Source organism: Coregonus clupeaformis, chromosome 10 (genome assembly GCF_020615455.1).
Source record: "Coregonus clupeaformis isolate EN_2021a chromosome 10, ASM2061545v1, whole genome shotgun sequence".
NCBI classification, from domain to species: Eukaryota; Metazoa; Chordata; class Actinopteri; order Salmoniformes; family Salmonidae; genus Coregonus; species Coregonus clupeaformis.
The window spans coordinates 61,920,187-61,935,940 of record NC_059201.1 but is presented as its reverse complement, the minus strand read 5'-3'; the positions used below and the strand labels follow the sequence as shown (position 1 = coordinate 61,935,940).

At 42.3% G+C, this 15,754-nt stretch overlaps 1 pseudogene; it reads left to right on the top strand.

Annotated features, from left to right (window-relative positions):
* LOC121532513 overlaps positions 1–15,754 on the top strand; it is a 61,994-nt pseudogene that overhangs the window by 19,826 nt on the left and 26,414 nt on the right.

Genomic DNA, 15,754 nt, shown 5'->3' with positions numbered 1-15,754 from the left:
GTTTGGAAACACCTACTCATTCAAGGGTTTTTCTTTATTTTTACTATTTTTTACATTGTAGAATAATAGTGAAGACATCAAAACTATGAAATAACACATATGGAATCATGTAGTAACAAAAAAAGTGTTAAACAAATCAAAATATATTTTATATTTGAGATTCTTCAAATAGCCACCCTTTGCCTTGAAGACAGCTTTGCACACTCTTGGCATTCTCTCAAACAGCTTCATGAGGTAGTCACCTGGAATGCATTTCAATTAACAGGTGTGCCTTCTTAAAAGTTAATTTGTGGAATTTCTTTCCTTCTTAATGCGTTTGAACCAATCAGTTGTGTTGTGACAAGGTAGGGTGGGTATACAGAAGATGGCCCTATTTCGTAAAAGACCAAGTCCATATTATGGCAAGAACAGCTGAAATAAGCAAAGAGAAAAGACAGTCAATCAATACTTTAAGACATGAAGGTCAGTCAATACGGAACATTTCAAGAACTTTGAAAGTTTCTTCAAGTGCTGTCGCAAAAACCATCAATCGCTATGATGAAACTGGCTCTCATGAGGACCTCCACAGGAATGGAAGACCCAGAGTTACCTCTGCTGCAGAGGATAAGTTCATTAGAGTTACCAGCCTCAGAAATTGCAGCCCAAATAAATGCTTCACAGAGTTCAAGTCACAGACACATCTTAACATCAACTGTTCTGAGGGGACTGTGTGAATCAGGCCTTCATGGTCAAATTGCTGCAAAGAAACCACTACTAAAGGACACCAATAAGAAGAAGAGACTTGCTTGGGCCAAGAAACACGAACAATGGACATTAGCCCGGTGGAAATGTGTCCTTTGGTCTGGAATACAAATTGGAAATGTTTGGTTGCAACAGCCATGTCTTTGTGAGACGTGGTGTGGGTGAACGGATGATTTTCACATGTGTATTTCATGGAGGAGGAGGTGTTATGGTGTGGGGGTGCTTTGCTGGTCTGTGATTTATTTAGAATTCAAGGCACACTTAACCAGCATGGCACCACAGCATTCTGCAGCGATACGCCATCCCATCTGGCTTGGGCTTAGTGGGACTATAATTTGTTTTTCAACAGGACAATGACCCAACACACCTACAAGCTGTGTAAGGGCTATTTTACAAAGAAGGAGAGTGATGGAGTGCTGCATCAGATGACCTGGCCTCCACAATCCCCCGACCTCAACCCAATTGAGATGGTTTGGGATGAGTCGGACCGCAGATTGAAGGAAAAGCAGCCAACAAGTGCTCAGCACTAGACTGTTGGAAAAGCATTCCAGGTGAAGCTGGTTGAGAGAATGCCAAGAGTGTGCAAAGCTGTCATCAAGGCAAGGGGTGGCTATTTGAAGAATCTCAAATATAAAATATATTTTGATTTGTTCAACACTTTTTTGGTTTCAAAAAAATGTCATAGTTTTGATGTCTTCACCATTATTCTGCAATGTAGAAATTAGTAAAAATAAAGAAAAACCCTTGAATGAGTAGGTGTGTCCAAACTTAACTGATTGCTAACAGGAGGCTGGACAACCAGATGAAGACCTACATCACCTACAACAAGGGCCGTGATTGGAGGTTACTGCAGGCCCCTGCGACAGACTTGGCTGGCAACGACATCCACTGTGTACTGGTGAGTTATACTGACGTTAACAGGGAAGGCTCATTGCTGTGGTAATCATACATGATCTAAGACTGCCTGAACTCTTTGAGGTGCTTTCCTAGACCCAGATTAAGCCTACTCCAGGACTAAAAAGGCATACTCAAAAAAGAATCTCCATTGGAAGTTCATTTTAATAAAGGAATATGTGTTCAGTTCCCTTCAAGTTATGTACATCAATGATAACTGTGTGTTACATCACACACTCAAGGGAGTTTGCTTACTCATCTTAATGGAAGGGAAATTACTTTACATAATCACATTTAAGCTATGACATGAAGACGAATTGTGTACACACTCTTTATTATTTAAAGTTATTATTAATTTATGTGCCCTATCTTACCTTTTATCCCACGTGAGGTGACTGTAAAGGATGACTATGTAGAGAAATAACTGAGACATTAGCAGTAAGAGTTCATACTGCTTAAAAGCCTAGGGAGGCAATTGTGGAGTCTGCACACTGTGCGCTGAGTGGGTTATAGGTTTAATACGATTGTGCATTCATGTGACATTCTAATTAAGATTCCTTTTGATTACCCTGTTTAATCCCTTTGCCCTTGGTGTCCTTACAGCAGTGTCACGCTATCAATAGGCAAAGATGAAAGTGGAAATGTTTTGGGGGGGCTCTGTGAACAGATAATATTGTATTTTGTTGTCGGCTCGACCCCTCTGTATTAATGACTGATAACGACAATTAAGACAAACTATGGAGGCGCAGCATGGTTTTTTCAGAGGGAGGCTGCGGGAATTGGCTTACTTGTGTTTTGTTTTGTTAACCAAATATAGTTTGTTGTATAGTTAACTGCCTATGTTAGCATTGTTGTTAGCATTTGGTGTAAATGTAACTCACTGGAAGACTTCAGAATCAAAAGGATTCTATTAGGCAATATCTTCAGGGTTTCTGAGATGAAAGCCTGATAAAGACAGCATAGTAGCTTTTCTTTTCCTTATCTAAAAGGACCTTCTCTTCAAATAAAAAGCATATTCTTTGTGCACCTTTAAAGATCAACCCTATAGTGTTCTGTGTAACATTGGGGATTTGATTGACCAGTGTATAATGGCTTTGTCAAATATAATGGACTGTCTGTCATTTCTCACCCCTCAGCCCTTCTGTTCACTCCATCTCCAACTGCAGACGTCTGAAAACCCCTACCTGTCAGGCAGCATATCAACCAAGGCCTCAGCACCGGGAATCATAGTGGCCACAGGTGAGAGAATACAGAATTACCATTTGATAGATAAGATTAGATTAGATTACCTTATTGTCCACTTATGTGGAATTCATTTGGCTGAATAGAAAGACATCAATTCAATTTAGGTAATGGTACAAAAGGAGAATAGCTGTCTTTCATTTCCAGTTAGTGCTGAATTTCCATTTGATTGTGAATATTATGATGATTATGCAATCCCTAACATTACTGATGGGGATTTGCAAGTCCTGCTATAAACAACTAATCTTCAATTGTCTAGGAAAATATTGTATCTCAGCAACAACAACAAAAATGGTCTACATCAATGAATCTGCTTTCTTGATCTCTGTCCTCAAACAATATTTGCTCTGTCACCAAAACAATAGTTTGTTCTCTCCTCCTATCCTCTAATCTCTTACTGGGTCTGTGAGATCCCTAAACCACTGTCAGCCTGTATAACTGTACTGTATAACTGTACTCTGGCCAGAGACACACTATCACACTTCTGATGTTGTCCTTACTCATAGATGTTAGTTTTTGGATGACGCAAAGTCCCCGGTTTATTTAAGTGGGAAAAAGCAGACTGAGGACACATGACACAACAGATTGTTTGTTTGTAAGTGTGTGTTCGGGTATTTCTACACAAACCTTTGTGTTGGCCCAGTGAATCACTCACCCCTGCGCCCTCACACACGCACACATGCACACACACATCAGCTGGTGCAGAGATCAGTTCGTGAACCTGACAAACACGATGCTGCTCAAAACTCACGCCTGACACAGAACAGTGGTTGGGAGATATCACCTCAAATCAACAAAGTGGAGAGATATCCTCAGAGAGGAAAATGTTACATAATTTCTTAAGAAAAACTGAGAAATATCCATCCACATTAAACATGAATGGTTGTTCTTCTCTTCTCTACATCTATTATCTCATTGTAATTCATAGCATCTTCATATTTTCAGCATCGTTTGAATATTTAACTAATGCTTTGTTGTATTTTTACCACAGGGAATATTGGGTCTTAGCTGTCGTATAATAACGTTGGAATGTTCATCTCATCTGATGCTGGTAACAACTGGAGACAGGTGAGTTTAGACTGAATTTGCAGGTTAAATCTAAGGCATTCTAATCAAGGAAAACACTGATTATTGTAGTCTGGAGAATACGTATTTTGGACATGTACTGCTGTCTCTGCCTTTTGATCATGAGCTGTTTTGAAACTCTCAGTATTCAGCTGTAAACTGCTGTAGTTTCTTACATATATTGTAGGTATATAGTAAAAACTGTATGTAAATCATATTTTCAATTGAATTGTCTGTGTGTTCTCTTTCAGATATTTGAGGAGGAGCACAACGTCTGGTTTCTGGATAAAGGAGGGGCCTTAGTCGCTGTGAAACAACCAACCGTCCCCACCAGACATTTACAGTAGGTTTAAATCTAATTCAATGTTTGTATCTCTGTAAACTGGTTTCTGTAACATGTTAGTACCTCTATTGATGTAAAAAAAATGTATGTAACTTTATCTGTTGATTAAAGGCAGTTTTCAAAGTTGGAACAACTTGCAAAGCACATACATATGCTATAAAGATACAAAATTGCTTCAAAAATGGAATTGGGGGAAAGTGTTTTTCCCAATTTGCCAATGTTTCTTCACCAGGTCCCCCTTTTAGTACTTTAACACTTTGCCCATTCTCTTCTAAATTGGAGCGCCCACATTTTTCCTCAGTGATGACCAACTCAACTGAAATCACATCTCTCTTCTTCTTATATCACTTTAGAAACAATTTTTGAAATTACTTTTAGCACCAGTCAAGTGTCGAGGACGACCTTCCTTCCTGTTTGTGTCTCCTAGACGATTTAAGTGCATTAGTGGAGGAAAGGAACACAGTAGAAGCCTTCGTAGCAGACCAGGGTTCAAATTGTTTTTGTTTTCATTCATAATTTAATTGAGCCTTTTAATTGTCAGGAGTGCCAGAATTTTCACTTTTGGGCCAATTCCATTGGATCCATTAGGCCAGGCAAGCTCAATAACGGGCAGCTAAAGTATTTGAAAGATAACAAATATTATTTGAATCCAGGCAAGTGCTGTAGGAACCAATCCTCTCTCTCTCTCTTTCTCTCTCTCGCCCTCCTTCCCTCCCTCCCCCCCAGCTAGTGTAAAAGTAAAAATGTCCTGCCCCTGGTATCCTCCTAAAACCTGAGAACAGCGCCGGAGAAGATGGCTGCCGTTTTACAGCCCTCTAACCAATTGTACTATTATGTGTGTTTTTCCGCGTTATTTGTAATTTATTTTGTACATAATGTTTCTGCCATCGTCTCTTATAACCAAAAAGAGCTTCTGGATATCAGGACAGCGATTACTCACCTCGCATTGGACGAAGATTTTTTCTTCAACGAGGCGGCCGCGAAGGATATCCTACAGACACCCGACAAGGCCCAAATCCCCGTCATTCGCGTGAGGAAGAGACGGAGATATCGCGGACGCAGATCCGGGTGCCTTGTAAGGATCCGACGGCGAGCGAGTAAACTGCCTCTTCCATCAATCCTATTAGCCAACGTTCAAGCTTTTGAGAATAAAATGGACGATTTAAGATTACGGTTATCCTACCAACGGGACATTAAAAATTGTAATATCTTATGTTTCACGGAGTCGTGGCTGAACGACAACAATGATAACATTCAGCTAGCAGGCTATACGCAACATCGGCAGGACAGAACGGCTGACTCGGGTAAGACAAGGGGTGGCGGTCTGTGTATATTTGTAAACAACAGCTGGTGCACAAAATCAAATACTAAAGAAGTCTCGAGGTTTTGCTCGCCTGAGGTAGAGTATCTTATGATAAGCTGTAGACCACACTATTTACCAAGAGAGTTTTCATCTATATTTTTCATAGCTGTCTATTTACCACCACAAACCAATGCTGGCATTAAGATTGCACTGAATGAGTTGTACAAGGCCATTAATCAACAGGAAAACGCTCATCCAGATGCAGCGCTCCTAGTGGCCGGGGACTTTAATGCAGGGAAACTTAAATCCGTTCTACCTAATTTCTACCAGCATGTTAAATGTGCAACCAGAGGGAAAAAAACTCTAGACCACCTTTACTCCACACACAGAGACGCATACAAAGCTCTCCCTCGCCCTCCATTTGGCAAATCTGACCATAACTCTATCCTCCTGATTCCTGCTTATAAGCAAAAACTGAAGCAGGAAGCACCAGTGATTCGGTTAATAAAAAAGTGGTCAGATGACGCAGATGCTAAGCTACAGGACTGTTTCGCTAGCACAGACTGGAACATGTTCCGGGATTCTTCAGACAGCATTGAGGAGTACACCACATCAGTCACTGGCTTCATCAATAAGTGCATCGATGATGTCGTCCCCCACAGTGACCGTACGTACATACCCCCAACCAGAAGCCATGGATTACAGGAAACATCCGCACTGAGCTAAAGGGTAGAGCTGCCGCTTTCAAGGAACGGGACTCTAACCCGACGCTTATAAGAAATCCCGCTATGACCTCCGACGAACCATCAAACAGGCAAAGAGTCAATACAGGTCTAAGATTGAATCATACTACACTGGCTCTGACGCTCGTCGGATGTGGCAGGGCTTGAAAACTATTACAGACTACAAAGGGAAGCACAGCCGCGAGCTGCCCAGTGACACAAGCCTACCAGACGAGGCTAAACCACTTCTATGCTCGCTCGAGGCAAGCAACACTGAAGCATGCATGAGAGCACCAGCTGTTCCGGATGACTATGTGATCACGCTCTCCGTAGCCGATGTGAGTAAGACTTTTAAGCAGGTCAACATTCACAAGGCCGCAGGGCCAGACGGATTACCAGGACGTGTACTCCGAGCATGTGCTGACCAACTGGCAAGTGTCTTCACTGACATTTTCAACATGTCCCTGACTGAGTCTGTAATACCAACATGTTTCAAGCAGACCACCATAGTCCCCGTGCCCAAGAACTCTAAGATAACCTGCCTAAATGACTACCCGACCCGTAGCACTGACGTCTGTAGCCATGAAGTGCTTTGAAAGACTGGTCATGGCTCACATCAACAGCATAATCCCAGAAACCCTAGACCCACTCCAATTTGCATACCGCCCCAACAGATCCACAGATTATGCAATCTCTATCGCACTCCACACTGCCCTTTCCCACCTGGACAAGAGGAACACCTACGTGAGAATGCTATTCATTGACTACAGCTCAGCATTCAACACCATAGTGCCCTCTAAGCTCATCACTAAGCTAAGGATCCTGGGACTAAACACCTCCCTCTGCAACTGGATCCTGGACTTCCTGACGGGCCGCCCCCAGGTGGTAAGGGTAGGTAACAACACATCTGCCACACTGATCCTCAACACGGGGGCCCCTCAGGGGTGCGTGCTCAGTCCCCTCCTGTACTCTCTGTTCACCCATGACTGCATGGCCAGGCACGACTCCAACACCATCATTAAGTTTGCCGACGACACAACAGTGGTAGGCCTGATCACCGACAACGATGAGACAGCCTAGGGAGGAGGTCAGAGATCTGGCCGTGTGGTGCCAGGACAACAACCTCTCCCTCAACGTGACCAAGACAAAGGAGATGATTATGGACTACAGGAAAAAAAAGAGGACTGAGCATGCCCCCATTCTCATCGACGGGGCTGTAGTGGAACAGGTTGAGAGCTTCAAGTTCCTTGGTGTCCACATCACCAACGAACTATCATGGTCCAAACACACCAAGACAGTCGTGAAAAGGGCACGACAAAGCCTATTCCCCCTGAGGAGACTAAAAAGATTTGGCATGGGTCCTCAGATCCTCAAAAAATTCTACAGCTGCACCATCGAGAGCATCCTGACTGGTTGCATCACCGCCTGGTATGGCAACTGCTTGGCCTCTGACCGCAAGGCACTACAGAGGGTAGTGCGTACGGCCCAGTACATCACTGGGGCAAAGATTCCTGCCATCCAGGACCTCTATACCAGGCGGTGTCAGAGGAAGGCCCTCAAAATTGTCAAAGACTCCAGCCACCCTAGTCATAGACTGTTCTCTCTGCTACCGCACGGCACGCGTACCGGAGTGCCAAGTCTAGGTCCAAAAGACTTCTCAACAGCTTCTACCCCCAAGCCATAAGACTCCTGAACAGCTAATCATGGCTACCCGGACTATTTGCACTGCCCCCACCCCCCATCCTTTTTACGCTGCTGCTACTCTGTTAGTATTTATGCATAGTCACTTTAACTCTACCCACATGTACATATTACCTCAACTACCTCAACTAGCCGGTGCCCCCGCAGACATTGACTCTGCAACGGTACCCCCCTGTATATATAGCCTCCCTACTGTCACTTTATTTTACTTCTGCTCTTTTTTTCTCAACACTTTTTTTGTTGTTGTTTTATTCTTACTTTTTTTGTTTAAAATAAATGCACTGTTGGTTAAGGGCTGTAAGTAAGCATTTCACTGTAATGTCTGCACCTGTTGTATTCGGCGCATGTGACCAATACAATTTGATTTGATTTGATTTTGATTTAATAGATGTGTATCAACACTTTGTCTGTTGTCTGAACTTATAGCCAGATGAAGGCATGCTGTCTGAGGGAGGTTTGGATGGAAGCTGCAACAAGGGGGATGCTTCTTGTATCCTAGTGCAAGACACTGCATTGTTGAGTGTTGTTCCCAACCTTGTCACACACAGTACTCCAGTGTTCTAACATCTGAAGTGATGTTGATGAGCTGTCAGAATCAATAGAGAACAGGCCCGGAGAATGAATGTTGCCCAATCTCTTTTTTTTCTTGTCTCCCCCCACCTCTCCTCCCCTGTTTTGTAGTCGTTAGAACATGAAACAGATCTATTCTGGTTTGTTTTCTGTATGTTGTGTTTTTTCATGTTCACCACCTCGTTGTAGACTGTAAGTAAACCTAAGACCTATGACGTTGTTGTTTTCCCTTCAAGTTGTTATGCCTCCACGCTTTGATAGTCAGAGTTCTGTTTTTTTCTTCTATTCAGCAGAACGTGTGTTAACTGTAGTCAATTAGATGCAACCTGAGATTCATTGGCTGACTGTCTATTGAGACTATTTACTCTGCTGATCTTCCATGAACCCAGTTGACTCACTGTAATTGAGAGCATCAGGGTTGGGATTCAGAGTAGGAATGCTGATCTAGGATCAGATCTTCCCGGTCTGTATAATCTCATTCATTATGATCTAAAAGACAAAACTGATCCTAGATCAGCACTCCTACTCAGAGTTACACTATATATACAAAAGTATGTAGACACCCCTTCAAATTAGTGGATTCTGATATTTCAGCCACACCTGTTGCTGACAGGTGTAAAAAATTTAGCATACAGCCATCCAATCTCCATAGGAAAAACACTGGCAGTAGAATGGCCTTACTGAAGAGCTCAGTGACTTTCAACGTGGCACCATCATAGGATGCCACCTTTCCAACAAGTCAGTTCGTCAAATTTCTGCACTGCTAGAGTCAACTGGGGCCTCCTGTAGCTCAATTGGTAGAGCAGGGCGCTTGCAACGCCAGGGTCGTGGGTTCGATTCCCACGGGGGGCCAGTATGAAAAATGTATGCACTCACTAAGAGCTTCTGCTAAAATGGCTAAAATGGCTCAAATGTAACTGTAAGTGATGTTATTGTGAAGTGGAAACTTCTAGGAGCAGCAACGGCCATTAAGTGTAGGCCACACAAGCTCACAGAACGGGATCGCTGAATCGCGTAAAAATCGTCTGTCCTTGCAACACTCACAACTGAGTTCCAAACTACCTCTGGAAGCAACGTCAGCACAAGAACTGTTCGTCGGGAGCTTCATGAAATGAGTTTCCATGGCCAAGCAGCCATACACAAGCCTAAGATCACCATGCGCAATGCCAAACGTCGGCTGGAGTGGTGTAAAGCTCACCGCTATTGGACTCAGGAGCAGTGGAAACGCATTCTCTGGAGTGATGAATAATGCTTCACCATCTGGCAGTCCGACGGACAAATCTGTGTTTGGCGGATGCCAGGAGAATGCTACCTTCCCCATTGCATAGTGCCAACTGTAAAGTTGGGTGCAGGAGGAATAATGGTCTAGGGCTGTTTTCATGGTTCGGGATAGGTCCCTTAGTTCCAGTGAAGGGAAATCTTAACGTTACAGCATACAATGACATTCTAGACGATTCTGTGCTTCCAACTTTGTGACAACAGTTTGTGGAAGGCCTTTTCCTGTTTCAGCATGAAAATGCCCCCGTGCACAAAGCGAGGTCCATACAGAAATGGTTTGTTGAGATCGGTGTGGAAGAACTTGACTGACCTGCACAGAGCCCTGACCTCAACCCCATCGAACACCTTTGGGATGAATTGGAATGCAGACTGCGAGCCAGGCCTAATCGCCCAACATCAATGCCCGACCTCACTAATGCTCTTGCAGCTGAATGGAAGCAAGTCCCCGCAGCAATGTTCCAACATCTAGTGGAAAGCCTTCCCAGAAGAGTGAGCCTGTTACAGCAGCAAAGGGGGGACCAACTCCATATTAATGCCCATGATTTTGGAATGAGATGTTCGACGAGCAGGTGTCCACATACTTTTGGTCATGTACTGTATGAGATGGGATTTGTTTAATCCCAAATGGCACCCTATTTACTAGCAGTCTACACTACTTTAGAACAGAGCCCTATAGGACCTGGGTGCCATTTGGGATTCATTTTATGTATTTTTGTGTTGTCACTCTGTTCCAGGATCAGTTTTGATGAGGGGCGCAGTGGACCAGACATAGCTTCTCCTTAGTGCCTCTGTTTGTGGACGGGATGCTGGTGGAGGCCGGGACAGAGAACCAGATCATGACGTGAGTAGGGACGATGGAGGAATGGAGGGATGACATGAGTAGTGATAAATGATCTAGAGATGGGGGGATGATGTTCTTTTGTCCTCCGTTCTTTTGGGACTTATTTTGGGATATAAGGGGATGGGGAGGAAAGAATATATGGGGTGAGAAGGAGGAATTTCAATTCAATGAATGCTGATGTCTCGTCTTTATTAACAGACGTCTAAATAGGAGATTCATAAGGGTTGTCAGTCTGTTAGCTTAGGACTGAATGCCCCATTACATGACAAAGTAGCCAGAAGGTAGTGGATTCACAGACTATCGTCCACAAGGGTAGGGGTGAAATGATATCCATTATAATAAAAGCACTGCATGAATCTATACAGGCTATTGTTGAAAAAGAGAAGAGTCTAAGTTTTGAACAGTGCTTAAGTTGTCTATCAACTGTAAAAATTGAGCGCAACAGAACCAGTTACAACTGAGATATCTGATCATCAATTAATGTGCCATTTGTTGATTAACACAGCAGTCCCATATCATCACGTAGGCCTATATGCACTTGTAACTTGTTTTCATTTGTGAAACTCTAATTTTCAATATTATTCCATGATATTGTTGTTACAAAATAGATTTGTGTTGACTGTGATTGGGCATGGGAATATAAGAGCATCTGCTAGGCTAAATTAACAAACTAGGCATGCATAGCTGATCCTCAAACCAAAGACTGGCCAAACTCGTGTTTCTATTTAATGCTAAGTAAAAAAAAAAAAAAAAAGATTACACAGCCTAAATGCAACATTTATAAGCGCGTTGTTGAAGTGCTGTTGTTGATGACTTGTTGAAATGCTGAGCGCTCCTGCCAGCCTGTAGCGTGTCACAAATGTTTCACAATTGATTTCTTAAATTGCGGGCTATAGCTTGGAAAAAATAATAATATAATAATACATTTCTGTTCCTTCTTAGGCTAACTGGCTTGCTCCTGACTGATGTTAGAGTTAGTATGTTGTTTAACAGCCTGTTGAAAGGTTGAACGTCATTTGATAGTGACAGAATCACACATTACTTCCCAAGTACATTTTTTGTCTCCTCGGCTATAGAAGGTTTTAGCACAGCCTCTGAATGTCATAGAGACGAACCAAAGATATCTCACATGCATCATGTCACGTCTTTACCCGGAATTTTACAGCTTGTTTCTAGCATAAAGCATTGCGGACTAACACGTCGTTATAGATTACTTTATATAATCATGTCCATAACTGTTTTCCCAAAAACAACAAGATAACAAGGGGGTAGGCCTATGCTTTCAGCCATTTTCTTTAACAAAAGCCATAATACCCTCACATACCCCCTCAATTCGAGCCCTGGGTTTTAACTTAATACACCAAGCTCTTCACTGACACTGAGATATTTAAGGAGTGTATGGTGACAGAAGGAATTGGCTGACAAAGTATATGGATAGTTGACTATAATTTAATCTGTCAAACAGGTAGGCCTACCTCTTATTTCTTGAATAGGAAGAAATAGGCTCCAACACAAAGCCCTATTGTTGTTAGTAGCCTAAAGCCAAATTAAACTGCTGCTGCTTCATGGTAATGTAAGTTATGTAAATTACTCGAATATGGCTTCTTGTGAGGTCAATAACTCTGATAAATAGCTTCAATTATATCAGTAGCAAGCTCACCTCCAGTCCTCCTTTTCATCTTTGCTCTCTCCTTCTCAAACAGTAGGCCTAGTTTTCGATTTCAAAACTGAGGAAGGAAGTACATTTTCTTAGAAATATTACTTTGCCCTGTGCTTCTCCTTGCATGCTCTTTATGTAGCCTAGTCCCAGAGCATATAGTTTAGGCTATGGATAATTTTATTGAGACCACACTAGGCACACTTGATATTGTGCACCCAGCAGAGAATCAGGGATGAGGGGCATCATCGTGCACACATCGAGATACTATAATAAGCAACTAATTCTCAAACCCTGAGAAATGTGGCATTTAATCGATTACAAATTACATGACCCTCCCCTGGACTAAATAAAACAATACTAATCCCTCCCCCACACTGAAATTGAAAAAGCATGACCCTCCCCATTTTGCTCCGGGTAACAATGATTTAACATGGTAGATGCAGTGTACTTACAGTGTTTGTGTAGTTACAATAAGCTCAATAGGTTAACATAAGAGTGGTTGACCTTGCTGTTCTATGTTAAATTTGACATTTGAAAATGACATACTGTAATCCCATGTGTGTGTACTGTATGGATGAATATCCTGTATGTGTTTCACAGGGCGAGCCGTGTGTGATGGACCAGAAACAGAACTATATGAAACGCAGACCAGGAAACTATTGCATGCTGGGAAAAGACTACGCCAAAGTCCACTCTGATGAGTCGTGTATCTGTCGGGCCTACGACTTTGAATGGTAATTATAGTAAACTAGTATAATAACTCACAATTGCAGTAAAATAGAACACATGAAAACATGTCTTAGCATATCTTTTTATCACAAATCTAAATGAGTACAATGAGGGGAAAAAAGTATTTGATCCCCTGCTGATTTTGTACGTTTGCCCACTGACAAAGAAATGATCAGTCTATAATTTTAATGGTAGGTTTATTTGAACAGTGAGAGACAGAAGAAGAACAAAAAAATCCAGAAAAACGCATGTCAAAAATGTTCTAAATTGATTTGCATTTTAATGAGGGAAATATGTATTTGACCCCTCTGTAAAACATGACTTAGTACTTGGTGGCAAAACCCTTGTTGGCAATCACAGAGGTTTCTTGTAGTTGGCCACCAGGTTTGCAAACATCTCAGGAGGGATTTTGTCCCACTCCTCTTTGCAGATCTTCTCCAAGTCATTAAGGTTTCGAGGCTGATGTTTGGCAACTCGAACCTTCAGCTCCCTCCACAGATTTTCTATGGGATTAAGGTCTGGAGACTGGCTAGGCCACTCCAGGACCTTAATGTGCTTCTTCTTGAGCCACTCCTTTGTTACCTTGGCCGTGTGTTTTGGGTCATTGTCATGCTGGAATACCCATCCACAACCCATTTTCAATGCCCTGGCTGAGGGAAGGAGGTTCTCACCCAAGATTTGACGGTACATGGCCCCGTCCATCGTCTCTTTGATGCGGTGAAGTTGTCCTGTCCCCTTAGCAGAAAAAACACCCCCAAAGCATAATGTTTCCACCTCCATTTTCGACGGTGGGGATGGTGTTCTTGGGGTCATAGGCAGCATTCCTCCTCCTCCAAACACGGCGAGTTTAGTTGATGCCAAAGAGCTCCATTTTGATGTTCATTGCCAGATGTTCAATGGCAAACTTCAGACGGGACTGTATATGTGCTTTCTTGAGCAGGGGGACCTTGCAGGCGCTGCAGGATTTCAGTCCTTCACGGCGTAGTGTGTTACCAATTGTTTTCTTGGTGACTATGGTCCCAGCTGCCTTGAGATCATTGACAAGATCCTCCCGTGTAGTTCTGGGCTGATTCCTCACCGTTCTCATGACCATTGCAACTCCACAAGATGAGATCTTGCATGGAGCCCCAGGCCGAGGGAGATTGACAGTTTTTTGTGTTTCTTCCATTTGCAAATAATCGCACCAACTGTTGTCACCTTCTCACCAAGCTGCTTGGCGATAGTCTTGTAGCCCATTCCAGCCTTGTGTAGGTCTACAATCCTGTCCCTGACATCCTTTGAGAGCTCTTTGGTCTTGGCCATAGTGGAGAGTTTGGAATCTGATTGATTGATTGCTTCTGTGGACAGGTGTCTTTTATACAGGTAACAAACTGAGATTAGGAGCAGTCCCTTTAAGAGTGTGCTCCTAATCTCAGCTCGTTACCTGTATAAAAGACACCTGGGAGCCAGAAATCTTTCTGATTGAGAGGGGGTCACATACTTATTTCCCTCATTAAAATGCAAATCAATTTATAACATTATTGACATTCGTTTTTCTGGATTTTTTTGTTGTTATTCTCTCTCTCACTGTTCAAATAAACCTACCATTAAAATTATAGACTGATTATTTCTTTGTCAGTGGGAAAACGTACAAAATCAGCAGGGGATCAAATACTTTTTCATTGTTTCATTGTCCATAAAGTTTCATTGTCCATAAAAGAGAGAGTCATTGTGTATGATGTTTTGTGTATGTTGTCCCATTTTAGCCCATTTTGGATTCAATACACTATTTTAGCATCCCATTCATTTGGTTCATTTTCGGTGTCAGTGCTCCAATTATCAGATATGTTTGGGGATCATTTTACGCAATTATCTCCTAACGTCTGTCTCTCTGCTTAGCTCATTTTGCTATGTTTATAATAACGTAGAGAAGATGAGGGGTGTTGATAGGACTGCTAGGTTGTTGTTGTTTTTTATCTTATAAAGGCAGGGAAGAGAAAAGCAATGATACATTTTTATATAAATGCCAGCGGTGTCAGGTCAGACTGTATGAGTTTTAATTAGAATCCATTAGTCTCCTGTGATAGTTGTTTTTAATTATTTTGGGACTGAAATTATTATATGGTACATTTCACAAACTTCCTGACCACATGGCATGTCTCTCTCTCTCTCTCTCTCTCTCTCTCTCTCTCTCTCTCTCCTCGCTCTCTCTCTCTCTCCTCTCTCTCTCTCTCTCTCTCTCTCTCTCTCTCTCTCTCTCTCTCTCTCTCTCTCTCTCTCTCTCTCTCTCTCTCTCTCTCTCTCTCTCTCTCTCGCTCTCTCTCTCTCACTCTAGCTGGTGATAGAGATAGTGAAGTGCAAAAATGTAAAAAACAATATTTTTGAGAAACTTCAACGTTCGGCGTGAATAACAATCAAACATTTAATTGACGTTGAAGTGTACACAAAAATCAAGGGCTGAAATGTTTCCTGATTGTGTAAGAGGTTAACAATGCACCGCCCTGTTGTTATGTTGTGCTGTGAACAAAAGGTCCAGGGGTTGATTCTAAAGTGGGACAGTGACTATTCTGAAATCAGAGCTTATATATACATAGATATAACACTTGATACATTATATTAATAATAAGTGAGGAGAGATTGGTATTAATATGTAACCAAAACACCATGGGAGTCTGCATGACTATAA